Genomic DNA, 20,136 nt, shown 5'->3' with positions numbered 1-20,136 from the left:
GTTTTGGCTGGAACTCAGGAAAACAAACAGAGTTTATGACCTTTGGGAGAAGGGGCAAGAAGCCCAGGAGGACTACCAAGATGTTGTGAGGCTATGCAGGGAGAAAATTAGAAGGGCCAAAGTCCAACTAGAACTTAATCTGGCTACTGCCATAAAAGACAACAAAAAAATGTTTCTACAAGTACATTAGCAACAAGAAGAGAGCTAAGGAGAATCTCCATCCTTTGTTGGATGCAGAGGGAAACACAGTGACAAAGGACGAGGAGAAGGCTGAGGTACTTAATGCCTTCTTTGCCTCAGTCTTTAATAGTCAGACCAGTTGTTCTTGGGGTACCCAACTCCCTGAGCTGGAAGACAAGGATGGCAAGCAGAATGAAGCCCCCATAATCCAAGGGGAAATGGTTAGCAACCTGCTACAACACTTAGACACACACAAGTCTATGGAGCCAGATGGGATCCACCCAAGGGTACTGAGGAAGCTGGTGGAAGTGCTCACCAAGCCACTTTCCATCATTTATCAGCAGTGCTGCCTAACCAGGGAGGTCCCAGTTGACTGGAGGATAGTAAATGTGATTCAAAATGGTGATTTATATAGGACCTCTCTTCATTTACTAAACTTTTATCACTTAAGCTAAGCTGTAGGAATACCTTTCTTAGGTATCTGGGATTGCTAAATGAGGGAGAATCATGTAGCACCCTGCTGTATCACACTGTTGTTGCAACTGAAAAAATGGGGTTTGAAATGGGAGGTAAGCTTAGATGAACCTGTGTACAGCCATGTAACATTTCCAAGGTGACAAACAACTCTTTAAAATAATTTCATTGGTGATACAAAGTTTTGGAACTGTAATTCCTTGTGCTCTGATAAGGGAAATTCTACCTCAGCTTTAAGCGAATCACTTAAATTCATCACGGGGAAGCACAAAGTCCTACACTGGGGAGGAGCATCCTCATGCACCATTATACCACCCAGTTGGAAGACAGCTTGGCAGAAAGGGACCCGAGGGTCCTCATGGACACTTGGTTGAATATGAGCCAACAATGTGCCCTTGCTGCAAAGGTGGCTAACGGTACCCTTGGCTGCATTAGGCAAAGTGTTGCCAGCACGTTGAGTGAGGTGATCTTCCCCTCTACCCAGCACTAGTGAGGCTGCACTGATGAGTCCACACTGGCGTGGATCTTATCAATGTATAAAAATACCTGAAAGTAGGGTGCAAATAAGATGGAGACAAGCTCTTTTCAGTGGTGCCCAGTGAAAGGAAAAGAGGCAATGGGCACAAACTGAAACACAGGAGGTTCTGTTTGAAAAACAGGAAACACTTTTTCACTGTGAGGGTGACTGAGCACTGGAACAGGTTGCCCAGAGAAGTTGTGGTATCTTCCTCCTTGGAAATAGTCAAAAACTGTCTGGACGTGGTTTTGGGCAACAGGTTCTAAGTGGCCCTGCTTGAGCAGCGAGGGTCAGACATGATGACCTCCAGAGGTCCCTTCCAACCCTGACCACGCTGTGATTCTGTCATTCACACCCAAAAGCATCTAAGTGGGATTTTCTTCTAAAGAACATTGACATAGTCTAATGCCATGATTACATTAACAGAAATATTAGTTAAAAGCTGACCCATCTATATTTGCAATTAAAAAAAAAGTGTTTTGGAGGTACTTCATTTTGCACTGTGACATTCATATCTTTTTTCTATTTGTCATATGGGGCATTCTAGAGAAATTGGATAAATGATATTAGAGAATGATATTATCGGTAATTTCAGAGACTGAATTTGCAGGCCAGTATTCTTTTATCCTATGTTGCAACAACATCAATGCGCTTTAGTTTCACCTTTATCTCACTGAATCCATACCGTCTGCTGGCAATACTCATACGGTCTTCAGATTAGTCATATTAGTAGGTCTGCAATTGGATTAATCCCATCCAACTTTAGGGAACTCACAAAAATTACTAAGTAGGTAAGATAGTCGTGATAGGTTTCCTCTATGGCACACGGTGAAATACAAAAATACCTTCAGGTGAAAGTCTGAAAATCATTCAGTCCTAAGTAGATATTGGGATTCACCTGATTAAATGTGGGTATCATCTGTAGTGTAAACTTCTAAAATAACACTGTTCATACTAGGTTTACTTTATTGTCAATGGAGTTAGCACCAATATAATCACAGAGCATACTGATCATAACATTTTAAATCATATGTCTTGATTAATCAAGCCTTAAAAATGTTTATGTCTCTCCACTATGTATAAAGGTGACCTGTATTTATTGCCTCTGATTTGTATGTTGACACTGCATATATCTGAAATTAGGTAAAATTATTCACTCTAAAAAATAGCTAGTTGTCCATTGACTGATAGGGAGACTAGGATAAATGAAGTCCAGACATATGCATCCTGATGGAGTGTGTCAACATAAATAGAATCAGTTTAATTTCAATAGCCAATGACTTGGTTATATTGGCACATAAATTTAAAAATTGAGTAAGTTTAATGAATATATTTGCCAATAGCTTTTCTCAAAGCTTCTTTAAACTTTTTGTTTCTCAAGCTGTAGATGAGGGGATTGTGCATAGGAGTCAAGATAGTATAAAAAACAGATAAGACTTTGTTTAACTCTCTAAGGGCTTTAGTTTTGGGCAATGTGTAGACAGCAATTAGGGTTCCATAGAAAACTGTGACTACAATGAGGTGGGAGGAGCAAGTAGAGAAAGCCTTTTGCCTCCCTATGCTGGAAGGGATTTTCAGAATAGCAATGATGATACAAATATAGGTTGCCATGGTTAAAAGAAATGGAGGCATGGTGCATGCAGAGGCTAAAATGGACATGACCAATTCTGTTTTCTGGGTTTCACTGCAGGAGAGCACTAATAATGGTGTATAATCACAAAAAAAATGGTCAATTTCATTTGGCCCACAGAAAGTCAGCCATGATGCATATAGTGTAGTACAGATGCTAGCCAGAAATCCACAAAGCCAAGATCCAGCTGCTAGAAGGATGCACAATCTGACATTCATAAGTGTTGTATAATGCAAGGGTTTGCATATTGCTAGATAACGATCATAAGACATTGCAGATAAAAGGTAACATTCAGCACATGCCAAGGAAGCAAAGAAATAAAATTGCAAGAGACAGCTGTTAAATGAGATTCTCTTTTCCCTTGTCAGGAAGTTGACCAGCATCCTGGGTAAGATGTTTGAAGTGTAGCAGGTCTCCAAGCAAGACAAGTTTCCTAAGAAGAAGTACATAGGTGTATGTAGATGCTGATCTATCACAACTAGAAGAACGATGAGTATGTTCCCAATTATGGTTACAAAGTAGATTAATAAAAAAAACAGAAAGAGAAAAATCTGTAGTTTAGGGAGATTTCCAAACCCCAAGAGGATGAATTCTGTGAGGGATGTCTGATTTTCTTGTTTGTGTCTGCCATGGAGCATGTGAGGATAAATCCACCAAGATCTGTAATAAAATTGTTGAAATGCACAAGTAGAATTAAACATACATTGAATGTTCCTACATCATACTATTTCTCTCTTTTTCAGTCTGAAAGTTGATTTGCAATCTTGCAGTAGAAGTGATTTAGGTCACTTAAGTTTTGTAGAGTGATTCTCGTGTCAATTTAGATGTCCCTGAGTAGCTGAGATTTCCACAAGGGGTAGTACAGTTTTCACACAAAAGTATTGGAGACTCATATTCTTCTAGTCCAGTAATTGGAAGTCAAGAAGGCTGGGGTGTCTAAAATGACACTAAACATTCCAATTAAGGTATCCAAACTGCATCTAAAGGTCAATGAAATAAACAGCTAAATATAAACGTGTTACTTCAATGTTCAGTTGGAACAAAGAGACATTTCCAAATGACAGTTCCTTCTAACCCTAAAGTAGGCACCAAAATATGTCAGATTACTCATGTTCTACACATTATTGTTTCGCACCACTTAGTGCAAGGAGAGTGTACATACATGTACACATTTCCTTACAGATTATTTAAAACCGAAGTCAGAATCATTCCTTACAAATTATTTAAATCCAACCTCACAGTCAATACAAATTAGCACAAAGATACAAATTATTTGCTGTGATTTGCAAGCTAGGCTATAAGAGTTAAACTTCTTATACTCTTAGTAGAATTTGACAATTTGAATTCTCTATAATATTCAGAAAATATCCTAGACTAAAATGTCACAAAAAGACCCATAAATTACAAAGAAAGTTTTGCAATTATTTAATTAAATTACCGGGAATAGGGTGAAATACAGTTCCTAAATATGTACATCCAGTGACAATTTAGACACACTAAGATGTATAAGACGTCTGTACAGATCTGACAAATATGACACAGAACCTATGGAAGATTTTCTACTTCCTGGAGCAGCTCCTGGGGGCCAAGTGAGTTATCGTAAGATATCTAAAATTAATGCATCTAAATAAAAGTACCGTAATCTACAGAAGTAATCCTATCCTGAAATTGTTTGGTGAAATAAATAAATAAGGAAATAAATAGATAGATTTATCTGAAAAAAATGTTCTTAGCTGCTTCCCTTACTAAGCACAATGCAAAATTTCACATGGTGAACAAAATTTTGAAAAGAGGACAAAAAAGGAAAGATCTTCAGTTTATATAGACAATGAAAACAGTTTGGGGAATTTGTAAGCAACCAAGAAAACAAATTTTCCTTTCTTGATAAACCCTTGTCTAGCAATCATTGAAAAAAGAAACATTTAACAGCATTATGATATAATTTTGCAATTCCTTTCTTCTTTTCTTTCAGTTACTGTAACAAAGTTATTTAATATTGTAATTTTAGTATTACATAGAAGCTCCAAACAGAAACCAACCAACCACTAAAGAGTAATACACAGACTCAGAATGAGACTGAAGGTTTTTTTAGTTTTCCAGGGACGTAATCTCGTTAAAAAATCCTTCATAAATGTCCTTGTCTCACGAATGAGAAAAAATGGAAAATGTGCATTGGCATGTTTTTCTTTCCTTCGGATTTTTTTTTTTTCTGAGACTCCCTTACTTAATGTTAGAGACCTAACACTGAGAAGACTATAAAAATATTAATTCACTGTACAGTCCATAGAGGAGAAAACAGAAAATGATTCACTGCATTTTTAACATTGTTGTTACAGAAGGACAATGTACAATACACTTCTAAGTGTCTATTTTTCTCTGCCAATTAATGCAAGAAGCACAGAAATTTTAGATCTCTGAAACTGAGTGGAATCCCACTTTTGCCAATTAAAAAAAAAAAAAAAAAAAGGAATGTTAACAAGTATGTTACCTGTTAGAGGAATGTCTTTGAAAATTTAGGAGGTCATCTTCATTCACATCCATAGGAACACTACCCAGGCTGTGCAGCTTATCTTCTCGCTACAAAAAACAAATCCTAAAAAAGCAAGCAGACAAAAAGTAATTCAAAACTTCATTACTAAGTGGACTTTGCAGAACATCTGTCCTGAACATTGTAATATAAAGTAGCATATGAAGACAGATACAGCTTTACTGCAATATCTTTTATTGGAATTTCTAATTGATCATGAGTAAACTTAAGTTAATTTTTATTATCAGGTGGAAAAATAAGTGCAGTTTTATCTATCTCCAGCTTCTCACCTCAAGAGTAATAAATATAAGAGGACTAGAATTACAACCAGAAAAACATCACTTTAATAAATTTTGCTTCATGTATGGAATAAGTAATATTTTTTCATAAAATCATCTCATCTGTTTCTGCAGTGTACAGGGTCTTTAAAGGTGTAGGCTCAACTTCTGCTGTCCTTTGCTTTTGTTTCTAGAACCCAGATTCATGCCATCTCTCCTAAGGGACTTAATTAAGGCTCTTAACTTGAATGCCCTGTTGCTTTGAAGAAAGATGATCAACAACAAAAGGTCATTATAACCACCTGATAAAAGGAATCATTATGTGGTAGAATGCATCTCTCCCTTCATGGATCATGAAAGGAAATAAAGAAATTATTATGTTAAATTTGGTCTCGCAAAGACTGGGAGTATGTTTCTGAATCTAGGTCTCCTGTTGCTAGAACACCTGATATATTGTACATTTCCCTAATAACTCCTTTATTATATTTTATATGGTGGTAAGGTTTCACAGGATGTGAGACAGAGTCACCTTCAGAATATTAATCTTATTCTCCTGTCATATATATTAAGAAAGCCTTGATGAACTCCCGTCAGGAAAAGTTTCCACTCCCTCCCCTTTTATTATAGAAACACACACACACACACAAAATCCCACAAAAAAATTAAATTATGAATTTTTAAATGTCTAAGTCAAAGTAGGTTAAATATTAAGATACTTAAAGGAAAAGAGTATTCATTTTTATAATATTAAAAAAATAAGAATAAAAATTAGTAAATTCTTATCTGTAAGCAAATGAATCATGAGCAGGAATCTTTCTATTGTTTGTTAATCTAGGATAAGCTGTCTGCTACACTATCCAAAGGTTTCACATTCTGCAGGTGTTCTAGGAAAAGATGATGTAATTGATGGTTTTCCTTAGGGCATCCTTCACCTCTGTCCTTCTCTGACTTTTATGTAATGTGATTAATGAAAGAAGCAGTATAAAAGGCAGGAAACTCCTCCCCAGCACAAATCACCCTGCATCACCTGACTCAATTTTAGTTCACCAGTAATCTGTTGTTTAATCTACTTACCCTAGATAGGAGAGACATAAACATTTTCTAAAAGTCATTAGGCAAATATGCCATTTCTACTCAAAGATATTTCTAAGAGCTCTTTCACAGTTTTCCCTGTCTTAAAATGTATATGGCATCATGATAAAGGTTTTAACATAGTATAGAAATTTCAGAGCCTGGGCACACAGATTCAGAAACTGAGAAACATTTTGCAATCTGTAGTCTCAAGTTAAATGTACTCAATATGGAGGTTAAATGGCATGGAAAGCCTCATATCTTTTCTAGTAAACTTTCTGGACATCAAAACAAGGTAGCCATGCCCTATCTGTACCTTGTTTGGAATGGGCCCTAGCACAGTATTTGGCTCACATGTCTTTCTTCCTATTTCCTATTTCATATTTCATATTTCCCTCTGCCCTTTTCAGACATCCCTATATCTTCTTAAGACAGAGCTGGGATTATAAAATTCAATCGAGCACTTGGTGGTGCAACATGTTGCACACTGCTGCTACCATTCCCCTGAGGTTTTTTTGAAGGCTCTGCTGATCCTACTCTTTCTGCTCAGATTATGCATGACTGGCTTCCCTGTCTCTCACCTGGTACTATGACTGCGCCATTTTAGGACAAGGAGTCCAGAGCCTTAACTTACAGGAAATTCTATGTTAAACAAGTCACACACCAGATGCAGAGACACTACTTAGCGAGACAGGGTGGCAAACACTGCCATTTCAAAAACCTTTCAGCTCTGATGGTGAGCTCTTGGAAATTTGGGACTGGCAGTTCTCACTCTCCATGCACTTTGCATCATGGAGTAGCATTTTTGCATGGGAATCCTAAGGCCATGTGTTTAGGCCATGAAGATCTTTGTGATGGTGAACATAAATGGCTCACACTGGCAATGAGGATTGTGTCTACATGTCATCCTGAGCTGCACGCTTGAACCCAAAGGGATTCATATCTCCAGTTTTTGTCCTCTCTGAGAGTTTGGTCAGTTTATCAAAAACAAGAGGTCTTCATGAAATGCTGTTGGCTACTGGCAAAGATTCATACATGCTATTGTAAGTACTACCGGAAACTACACGGAAAGATTTTTCTCCTCTCCACACAAATGAAGTGAGGGAACTTCTTCTTCCTACCCTTGAAAATTAAAGTGCTTATGGTGCCCAACCACTGCTAACCCTACAATCCTGAGTCATATGGCCACTTAGCAATGATTACAAGCCACAAAGTTAATTCACTAGGCCATGTAGTCCCATAAGTATCAATGTGGCTGACTAACTGTGTGATGGGGAGCTTTGCTTTGAACACAAACACAGAAAATACTGTACACAACATCTCCAGGACAGCTTAGAGGAACATGTGGAGACATTTATGTCTTTTCTGATGCAGGACAGGTTTCATACCTGCAGGAGGTATGCAGGAGGTTTATACCTCCTAAACACTGTAGAAGGAAAAGCATTAAGACCTTTTAACTGTATCTTAATTAGTTTTAAAGAGAAAATTTTAATTTTTCTCCTTCCATACATGAATGCAGACTTTTCCAGTCTCTTTGAAACTTCCCTTCCACTACTTGGGCTTTATTCTTCCATCTACAAACATGTAGAGCACAATCCTTGCCTACCGCACAGACCTGCTTCTTCTAGAAACATTTCTGTTACACTGCATAACTCCGCACAGCTCTGTACAACCACTAGCTGCTAGAGATACAGTATCCAGCTGAATGCAGGACCAGGTATTTCCATTCAGCTGCTTGAATCAGAGCCTGGTTCCAACAGCTGATGTTTGTTTTCCATGCTAGCAATAGATATCCTGTATCCTATGTCGCATACAACATGTATTCTGCCCTGTAATGGTGTCACCAGAGCTCAGTCCTGGTCTTGTCCTAATCTAAGATCTAAGTCTAGATGTACCTTCACATCAGCAGGTACCTCAGCATCCCCAAAGCAACCTGTCAGCTTGTTTACTAACTCACCAGCAAACCTATTTCAAAAATCACAGCATAAATCTCAGATACAAGTAGAGTTTATTCACTCTTGGGGAAGAAGCAGGAGGAGGGGTAACCCAGAAGGAAGTGAATAAGAGTCTGCTGCCTCTACTGCCTTTCCCTGCCACTGGAAAGATTCTTTGGAGTTCTGGGCAGACGCATGGGGAGGAACAGGGGGAGGAACAGCAACAGCAAGCAATGAGAGGGGTGGAGAGATAGAAAGAGGCAGAAGAAGGGGTAGAAAAAGGTTAAAGGGGGTCCCATGTTGAAGACCATGGTGTCCCATCATGGAGATGGAGAGTCCCATGTTGCCCTTAACATCTTTAGAGCCTTATGACCATCCTTCCTTATTCTCATTCTTGCAAAAACCCACATGGACACACACAGACACATAGGCATATAGACACAAAACTCCCCAGCTTCCCATCTCCCCTGCCTTGCTTCCATTCTTTTTTGCCTCTAGTATCCATTTTGCAATGTCTGAAGTGTTTCAGAATAGAGTGGATGAAAGGTTAATAGGTGACTAAAAGTTTTAAATCATGAAGAAAAAATAAGATGGCACAGAGCACCATTCACCCAACATACCAAAGATGCAAGCTTAATTTTTTCCTCTAGATTTGCACAAATACTTTCTTTTTTTCTCACACACTTTGGTAAATTCGTGAATAATGGTATGTAATGAATGTAAAGACATGTTGTCATTAAGCTTTCTTACCCTGCAAAGAAAGTAGCTGCATACAAAATTCCTGTTACTGATGTTATCTTTCTTATTCCCGAGCTGTGATGGGGACAAAGCAGATATGAGTTTAATTGTATAAATGCTCACTTTCATATGCCCGTTTTTATTCCTAGACACAATTTAATTAATAAGTACAGAGAAACCTGGAGTAAAACCTCTCCAAAACTACAAATGGGTAGTATCTCAAAGGAAGAGGTTGGATCATTTCAAAGGAAAGGCTGTGAGCAAGCTACAATACATTACAAAAATACCAAGTGCTTTATTCAAGCATACCTGCATCTATGAGCCAACACTGAACATTTTGAAAGATGAGGAACTTTGGCATCAAGGGCCAGTTTATCCATGTACAAGGAACTGTGGTTTTCCTGAATATGCACTTTACAAGGCTCAAAATAAAGGAACTAAATGGTCAGTCACCCAGATATACTGAAGGAGACTGTGATACTTAGTGATTTCACTGTGTTTATCCCAAGTCTCTTTCACAGAAGAGGCATAGATTCTGTACCGCAGAAAGTTAGCATGAAGAATGAATTGGGCTGTCTAGTATCCACTAGTATTTTAGATTCTTGAGGTGAGACTAATCTCCCCCACTTTAGATGTCTATATAGTAAACAGCTAAGACAGTAACTACAAGAACAATGGAGAGAGTGCAACTTTAATCACAGGACAGGTCTCAAAGATAAATGAGATTAGCTGGTCTCTGGAACTCTTTATTATGTCTAATGACAGTACAAGGAAATTGGAATTAAGAATTTATCAGTTTAAAACGCTTATACTTAGAACAGAAATAGCCAATCTCTTTCTTCTGTTCACGTCTCCAGCAGGTCTGTGATATGATACGTTTTAGAACAACAGTAGCCAGAGCCTTTGTATTATACCCATGGCATTGTATGATTTGGGATATATTGCTTCCCTTTTTTTGTGTCTTTGAGGACAAGAAGACTCAACCAGTATGCAAAGCAGCTGGGGAATTTTGGAGACAATACAAACAGTTTGAATTCCAAATCTCATGCTGAGGGAATGTATGCTGCAGTGTCTGAAATGAATTGTTCTCTTCCGTGATGACCTTGTGCAGGGACGAAGATGCCAGCTGTACCTCTGGGCAGTCCTAGTTCTATGATCCAGTGCTGATTTGCCAACAAGCTCCCATTCTGCAATGAAGATATACCTGCATTTCCCTGGACTCTAGTTTTCTGTTCCTCCCAACTTAGGAGTGGAAGATATATCAAAGACATCCTGCATATCCAGAAGACAGCATGTTCTTGTGGAGTTTTACTCCATTCCAGATAGAGAGTGAGTCTATCCCCTTCCCTTCCTTTCCATTCCCTTCCTTTCCCTCCATCATATGCACTTATTCGTAAGGACAAGATGAGAGCTTATACTACATGCATTCAGTAGTGGAGATAGTAGAAGTTCAATTTTTTTTCAGGGATAAAATATTTTCCATGAGGCTTGTATGCCTGTATGAGGGAAATATCATCATGGTTGCCAGGTTATTTGCAAGGAGTGAGGGACAGTTCTCAGGGAAGTATGGTCAGCCATTGATGAGAGGAACAGTGCATGGTTTTTTAGGCCACTAACAGTATATAAAGATGACTCTTGAGACTTGTAGAAAAAAGGAGTATGAGGTTACAAATAATCTCCAGGGCTGGGAATCAGACTCAAAACAAGACACTTTCTTTTTTTGTATTAATAGTATCAATGCCTGCATGTGGCCTAGCTAATGTGGCTTTGACAGAGATCAAGTCAATAAATGTTAATAGCTACCCCACAGACCAAATCTCCATGTCTGTAGATGAACTGAATAGTTCTCTAGATTCCATTGATGAGAAAAAGAGTATGACTTAAAGGAATAAATTAATCCATGTTAATATATATTCAAAAATATATAATTTTTATTAAATGGAATGACTTTTAAAATGTAATAAGCAATGAATCATTTTGTTTGGCTTTCTAAGAGTGTTCAGCATAATAGGGAGTTGATCCCATTTAATTCAGAAATCCCTATCCAAAGTGCAAACCAGATAAAATTAGATGAGATGCCTAATTTCTTACTTGCATGTCCATTCTCAGTTCCACCTGAAAACCGGCATTACGTACAGGCTTGAAGAATCTATAGAACATGCAGTCTAACATTCTTCACAGCAGTGGTAAGGGAAACCCAACTACATATTTAGTGAAAAAAAAATCAATTAAAGTAAGGCAAAACAATCCTAAAGAAGGACTACAACATCATATTGAGTATGAAGGGTGTGAAATTTATTTCTGTAATTGTAGGGGTGGGATTCAGCTTGAGGTTTTACACATAAGTATCACAATGTAGACTTGAGCTCATTTCAGTTCAGTTGTCTACACATTTAGTTCCATTTGAAATGCTGTAGGGTAACTGAGGTTTTGCATTGGGTGGGCAGACAAGAAGCAAGTCCAGAGAAGACCTGTGATTTTCTTCAGTGATGACTGGAAACTAGGCAGGATACATTAAGAAAGTTCAAGTGATGCTAGATTCCTTTGTGAGTGCAAATGAGCCAAGCATTTAGTTTAAACTAATTGGTCTATATTTCCTTTATAGTCACTTTATTGTCATTATTGCAAAATAATTGCAAAGAGTCATTCTTTTCCTCCAAAGAGGTGTCTAAATTAGCTGGGTAATCCCCATTTCCATTTCCATTGATTTTACCTGTCATAGAGATGACCACATTAGAATCAGAAAGTCTGCTTACAATGATTTGAAATGAAGATGCATAAACTCCTAACCTGAATTATTTCTCTGAATACAAGATTAAAAAATTGGTTCATTAATCATGTGGATGCATTAAGTATATTGTGCATGCTATTATCTTATTTACTGTAATAAGGATTGAAATGGGAGTTTGGGATACATCAGACATTTCTAGGGAAAAGCACTGCCAAATTGTTTCAGATGTTTAACTTTTTATGAGATAAGTAAGAACCCAGATATAGATTTTAAAAGAAGCCATTTGTAAATTGCTCAGCATTGTATTTTAAATGTCTAGGAAGAATCAGTCCTGCATTTTAGATGTCCAGTGTGATAGATACATCTCATTTATATTTATTCTGTTTTAGGGATGTTCAGAAATGTGATGGAAACAGAAAACAAGCCAGAAGTAACAGAATTTGTGCTGCTGGGATTGTCTCAGACATGTGAAGTGCAACTGTTCCTCTTTTTCCTCTTCCTCCTTTTCTATGTCATTGTCCTTCCAGTAAACATTCTCATCATCCTCACAGTCAGGGAAGATCCACAGTTGGACTCCCCATTGTACTTTTTCCTAGCTAATCTGGCTTTCCTGGATATTTGTTACTGTTCTAGTACTTCACTTAAGATGCTGGCTAATTTCTTCTCACAACAGAAGGCCATCTCTTCTAGAAACTGCATCGTGCAGTTCTTCATCCACTTCCTGGGTGGAGCTGAGATCTTCCTGCTCTTACCTTTGGCCTTTGACAGATATGTGGCTATCTGTAAGCCTCTTCATTGTGCATCCTTAATGAGGAAAATGTTCTATTGGGGCCAGATGCTCTCATCTCTTAATTATCTTCAAAATCCTTTTCTGGACTTGCTCCACTATGACTATGTCACACTAGGGAGGCAAGAACTGGATACAGTATGTTACTTGTGATCTCACTGGTGCTGAGGGAAAGAATCACCTATTCTATCTGCTGGCAGTGCTTTTCCTAATGCAACCCAGGGTGCTGTTGGCCTTCTTCAGCTCAAGAGCTCATTGCTGGCTCATGTCCCACATGGGGACAGCTTCTGGCTTCTTCTCACAGAAGCCACCCCTGCAGCTCTCCCAACTCCGATGCTACCAAAACCTTGCTATGTAAACTCAATACAAACAGATTTTGCTGAATGGTAGGAAATATAATGAGCTTACTACTATCTTTGATTCTCTGTACAGTGGCGGTGTAGCTAATAGATAAATTTTCCTTCAGGAACAGTTTTGCTAAACTTTATCATTTGAATGAGCACACGATATAATAGGGTTTCTCCTGGTTGGTAAACATACATTTTTTTTAAGGGACCAAATTTATTCTTAAAAGAAAGAAAACCTTAATTAAAACTAAAAATAAGCAATATAACTCCTCGGCATTTCCTTTCATGATGTATGAAAACAGTTGAGCTTGGTCCAAAATTAAATTAAACAGTGATTTAATGTGTTAAAAAAAATCAGAGGAAAACATTCTTCTATAATTTTTCAGTGTGTTTTCCCTCTGAACAAAGAAAAGGAAATAAACAAAAAAGACCTCTGACATTCACCTCTGTGGAGAATTCCTGAAATTACATGCTTTGCAACTATTTCAGGAAAAAAAAAATGGTCTGAATAGCCATAGCAATTTCTTTTACTAGTATGATCCATAATCTATCTCTTTGCTCCTTTATATATTCATAACTATGTTTATATCTGTATCTAAAAAGAGGAGAAAACATCACTAATCCTCCTGCCTGCTTTTCCGTTTTACCATCTACTTCCCCTTCGCATGCAGTCACAAAATCATGGGATTCATATCACCCATGTTTGTAAAGCAGATGTCTACACCTGGGGTAGTCACTTCAATAGAGAAAACAGACATTTTTGTGGTGTGATTAAGTTCATCTCCAAGTAAATAAACTGTTGAACTATTTCATGCACTCTGAGAGCACAAGGAAGATATATATCTCAGGACTATGAGGTACCAAATGGGGATCCACAAAAGACCTGGCATAAAGGATACAGGGTGTGATGCAAGTTGTATTGGGTTTACATGACAAGGCTTTGGTAGCGAGGCGAGGGGGGGAGCTGCAGAGTGGCTCCTGTAATAAGATGCCAGAAGGTGTCCTCATGTCAGACAGAGTTCCAGCTGGCTCCAAGACCCACTGCTGGCCAAAGCTGAGCCAATCAATCAGTGATGGCGGTAGCGCCTCTGTGATAACATGTTTAAGAAACGGTAAAAAGTGCTGCACAACAGCAGCTGAGAGAAAGGAGTGAGTATATGTGAGAGAAAAAAGTACGTGGGCAAAAAGGTCGGTGAGGAAGGAGGGGGAGGAGGTGCTACAGGCACTGGAGCAGAGATTCCCCTGCATCCTGTGGTGAAGACCTTGCAATGTGGGCTCTCCATGGGATCACAGCTTCCTTCAGGGTACATCCACCTGCTCCGATGTGGGGTCCTCCATGGGCTGCAGAGTGCTTATCTGCTCCACCATGGACCTCCATGAGCTACAGGGGGACCATCTGTGTCACCATGGTCTTCGCTACAGGTCTGTCTTGGAGCTGGCTGGAATTGAGTCTGTCCAGCATGGGGACAGCTTCTGACAATTTCCCACAGAAGCCATCCCTGCAAGTCCCCTGCTACGAAAAGCTTGCCATGTAAACCCAATATACAGGTACAGGGCCACACCAGGGTACAGGGCCACACCAGGGTACAGGACCACACTGGTCTAAAACAGATTTGCCCAAATTCTTGTAAATGTGAATCATTTTGCAACAATTGACCCAGTGGCCATGGAGAGGTTGGCAAAATTGGATCCTTGCAGACATAGATAGAGTTAAACTTCTCACATATAATCACATATATAGGAATAGTTCAGCTCAGTTTTGAGGATCTAAGTTTAATTGTCTCAAATATATATGCCCAGCTGTAATGTGAGGATTAAGTTCAGTTATCAAATGTTTAGTGCTATTCAAGAACCCTTAAAGTTCGCAAGACGTCTTCACAGCACTGGCAAATATGACATAGGACTTATGGAAGAATAACATTTTCCTTGAGTGGCAGCTGGAGATCAAACAGGATTATCTTGGATCATCTAAAATTGTCTCTCTTTAGACAACTGAATAACACCCTGGAGATATACTCACTGCCTACAGAGCAATTGGACTCACATTAAATCTAGAATAGAATAGAATAGAATAGAACAGAACAGAACAGAACAGACTAGACTAGACTATTTCAGTTGGAAAAGACCTACAATGATCATCTAGTCCAACTGCCTGACCACTTCAGGGCTGACCAAAAGTTAAAGCATGCTCCAAATGCCTCAAGTACTGACAGGCATGGGGCGTTGACCACCTCTCCAGGAAGCTGGTTCCAGAGTTTGACCACCCTCTCGGTAAAGAAATGTTTCCTCATGTCAAGTCTGAACCTCCCCTGACACAGCTTTGAACCACTGCCACACGTCCTGTCACTAGATATCAGGGAGAAGAGATCAGCATCTCCCTTTCCACTTCCCCCCCCCAGAAAGCTGTAGAGAGCAATGAGGTTGCCCCTCAGCCTTCTTTTCTCCAAACTAGACAAAACCAGAGTCTTCAGCTGCTCCTCACAGGACATGCCTTCCAGCCCTTTCAACAGCTTTGTTGTCCTCCTCTGGATGCATTCAAGGATTTTAACATCCTTCTTAAATTGCGGGGCCCAGAACTGCACACGGTATTCAAGGTGAGGCCACACCAATGCAGAATACAACAGGATAATCACCTCTTCTGACCAGCTGGTTATACTGTGTTTGATGCACCCTTTAATGCAGTTTGCCCTCTTGGCTGCCAGGGCACACAGCTGGCTCCTGTTGAGCCTGCTATCAACAAGCACCCCCAGATCCCTTTCTGCAGGGCTGCTTTCCAGCCACTCCTCTCCCAGTTTATACTTGTGTCCAGCATTACTCCATCCCAGGTGCAGAATCTGGCACTTGGACTTGTTAAATTTTGTGCCATTGATGAGTGCCCAATGCTCCGATCTATCCAGATCCCTCTGCAAGGCCTTGTCCCTTAAACAAGTCAACAGCACCTCCAAGTTTAGTATCGTCAGCAAATTTGCTAATGGTGCATTCAACTCCTGCACTTCATCATTGATAAATGTATTGAATGAACTGGCCCTAGAATTGAGCACTGAGGAACACTGCTGGTTACTGGTCACTGGATTTCACTGTACTCCACTAATTACACTGATTGGATCCCCATCATCTGCCAAATCTCGATGATATTAAGTCACTCTCCATGATATTTGAAAAGTCATGTCAGTCAGGTGAAGTCCCTAGGGACTGGAAAAAGGGAACCATTGCAGCTGTTTTTAAAAAGCGTAAAAAAGGAGGACCCTGGGAACTACCGACCTGTCAGCCTCACCTCTGTGCCTGGGAAGATCATGGAACAGAGCTTCCTAGAAGCTATGGTAAGGCACACAGAGGACAGGGAGGTGATTCGGGACAGTCAGCACAGCTTCACCAAGGGCAAGTCCTGCCTGACCAACCTAGTGGCCTTCTATGATGGAGTAACTACATAAGTGGACGAGGGAAGAGCTATGGATGTCACCTATCTGAATTTCTGTAAGGCCTTTGACACGGTCCTCCAAAATATCCTTATCTCTAAATTGGAAGGGTATGGATTTGATGGGCAGACTGTTCAGTGGATAAGGAATTGGTGGGATGGTCACATCCAGAGGGTAGTGGTCAATGGCTCAATGTCCAGATGGAGATCAGTGACGAGGGGTGTCCCTCAGGGGTCCGTACTGGAGCCAGTGCTGTTTAATATCTTCATCAATGACTTAGACAGCGGGATTGAGTGCACCCTCAGCAAGTCTGCAGATGACACCAAGCTGAGTGGTCCAGTTGACACGCCTGAGGGATGGGATGCCATCCAGAGAGACCTGGACAAGCTGGAGAAATGGGCCTGTGTGAACCCCATGAGGTTCAACAGGTACAAGTGCAAGGTCCTGCACCTGGGTTGGGGCAATCCCTGGTATCAATACAGGCTGGGGAATGAAGAGATTGAGAGCAGCTCTGCAGAGAAGGGGATACTGGTAGATGAAAAGCTGGACATGAGACGGCAATGTGCTCTCGCAGCCCAGAAAGCCAACCGTACCCTTGGTTGCATCAAAAGCAGCGTGGCCAGCAGGGCGAGCGAGGGGATTCTGCCCCTCTACTCTGCTCTGGTGAGACCTGACCTGGAGTACTGCATCCAGCTCTGGGGTCCTCAGTACAGGAAAGATATGGACCTGTTGGAGTGCGTCCAGAGGAGGGCCACAAAAATCATCAGGGGGATGGAATACCTCTGCTATGAGGAAAGGCTGAAAGAGCTGGGGTTGTTCAGCCTGGAGAAGAGAAGGCTGCAGGGAGACCTTATTGCGGCCTTTCAATACTTAAAGGGGGCTTACAAGAAAGATGGGGACAGACTTTTCAGCAGGGCCTGTTGCAATAGGACAAGGGCTAATGGTTTTAAACTAAAAGAGGGTAGATTCAGACTAGATATAAGGAAGAAATTTTTTACAATGAGGGTGGTGAAACACTGGACCGGGTTGCCCAGAGAGGTGGTAGATGTCCCATCCTTGGCAACATTCAAGGACAGGCTGGATGGGGCTCTGAGCAACCTGATCTGGTTGAAGATGTCCCTGCCAATCGCAGGGGGGATGGACTAGATGACCTTTAAAGGTCCCTTCCATCCCAAAGCATTCTATGATTCTATTTGTTCTTCTGTGGCTGACCAACACCTGGGAATTGCAGGACTTCCTCCTTATCCTCTTTCTGCTGCTTTGCCCATCCAGCCTAGTGGTGAATGCAGTCATTTTGTTACTGAAGTGCTAGCCGAACCTATGCCCCACTCAGCTATGTACGTTTTCCTGGGAAATCTCTCCTGCCTGGACAACAGTTACTCTACAGTAACAGTGACTAAGACACTGGCTGGCTTTCTCTTAGGGCAAAAACTCCTTTCCTTACGAAAGTAAGTACTTTATATTTTGGCGCCTCTTCCATCTTAAAGTATTCCTCACCTTACATCTAGTTTTCTAAACATTATAAGAAAAGTCAAAACCATTCCTCCTGGCTCCTTACACAGTCTGCAATGAAGGAAATGGGAGAAGCACTTGCAAAGAATAACTTAATCCAATTTATTTAATGGTATATTTTATGTAAGTTACATCACCATCTAGAGATATGTGTCCTTCCTCGTTGACTTTGGAGGGAGCCCAGATGAGCAGGCTAGGTAATCAACTGTCAGCCCACCTCAGCTATTTTGGCTATCTTATGAAATTTCAACTGTCGCTGGACTTACATGTTTAAGAAGCTCATTGCAATCCCTAAAGTTAGGCAAGATAGCTACTAGCTCGTGGGTGGAATTTATCTGAGAATAGATATTCTTGCCTAAAACTCTACATGTACGTTAGTCTCCCTGTGCTCTTATTACAGTCAGTGATGACAACTGGGCACATTGAGTTTTATCTCAATCTAAATTTATATTTTCTTTTACCAGCACCACGAAAATGCCTCCATATTTCTCTGAAGCCTATGAAGATAGGTGCTCATGCCTACAACACCATAATGGTAAAACAGAAGAGATTAATCCCATGCCTATTATGGAGAAGTCTATAGCATAATATAGAATAAATAGGTCCTATAATGGGTATTAAGATTAATTGTGGGTTTTGTTATTACAGTTAATATACTGTAATTCATTATTATTTTATGGAACAATAATAACTATGAAAGGGTTAATTCAAATATTCAAAATTCTTTAAGTACAACATTATTGTTAGCAGTAATAACACCTAAAGTTATATATAATATAAATTTCTCTATCTTGTTATTATCCAGCTTGCTATAATTAGGAAAAATGGGAATCTGAAGGGTGCTGATTTTCAGTATTGATAGAAAATTGCAGCAGATGATAGAATTATTAACTGAGTAATAATACTACTCACTGTTGCAGTATGAGTCCAATGTATTCCTTAAGAATAAGTACTATCAGAATGATCACCACTCTTTCAGCAAAAGTTTTTGTTGTTTAATCTACTTCATTCTGAAGAAGAATTGTCATCTTTGGGTAGACGTCTTTAACTGAGCTAGTCATTTTAGACCCTTTCGGTAAGTGTTTTACATCAGCCTAAGAAAGAGGTATAAAGTTAGGTGATATCAATCTAGGACTAAATAGTAGATGCCCATTTAATTCGGATAAGATTATTTTTACATCCTGAAATATTTGAAGTAACAAGTCAGCCAAAACAAACTTGAGAAAAGTAGTACTACTGCTGCATCACACATGGGAAACGTCATTTTTACTCTTTTACATACAGCTCATAGTGACGCTGGAGCCCTAATTCCATGACTGTACACACTGCACACAGGATCTCACACTGTTTCTGGTCCATATCAGTAAGATGGCTCTCCTAGCACTGGTGGGAATGCAATCGCCTCAAGCCCTGTGTTTTGCACCTGGAGGTGCTGGTTCATTATGATACCAGTAAGAAAGGGACTCAGACTCGGTCAAGTATCACTTGCAATGCCATTTATTGGAGCTAACACTCTAAAGAAAAACTGGATGATACAGATACTCCTGTGTCATTTCAGATGCTGGAAACTCTGAGTTGTGCAGCATCAAACAAACCTCTAATTAAGGAACTGTATGCTGTGCAGATCCGTCTGTGGAAATCTTAGAAACTTTTGGTCACTAAAGCTATTATAGGATTTTCTTAAAAGGGAACAATTTTATCCAGCATTCCTACTGTCAAACAGAAAGGATGTTCACATAAGAAGTTCTTGCTGCACTTTTAGGTAAAGGCAAAGACACACAAGTGGAGTAATCATAGGTACCAAGTGGGAGCTGATTACAGGCTATACTGTTAAATTCAACTGGCAAAGTTTATCCTGCAGCCAATGGGTATGAACAACAAAGACCTGAAGGCCAAACTGTACATGCAGCAAAGCATATGCCTGGGCCTACTCAGGTTAAATGTTACATGGATCACTAATTCCTCGGTGTACAATAGTCTTCAAGTCAGGTTTA

General features: G+C 39.8%; 1 pseudogene across 1 annotated transcript; it reads right to left on the bottom strand.

Moving 5' to 3' along the window:
• Positions 1-2,491: 2,491 nt before the first annotated feature.
• Positions 2,492-3,432, bottom strand: LOC309600087 (olfactory receptor 5AR1-like; annotated as a pseudogene). The gene has a single exon. The product of its transcript is annotated as an olfactory receptor 5AR1-like (transcript).
• Positions 3,433-20,136: the final 16,704 nt, after the last annotated feature.

This window comes from Platalea leucorodia, assembly GCF_965183815.1.
Source record: "Platalea leucorodia genome assembly, chromosome: 22".
Lineage (NCBI taxonomy): Eukaryota > Metazoa > Chordata > Aves > Pelecaniformes > Threskiornithidae > Platalea > Platalea leucorodia.
Note: the sequence above shows the minus strand (reverse complement) of the source record. Positions and strands in the feature narration are given on the sequence as shown.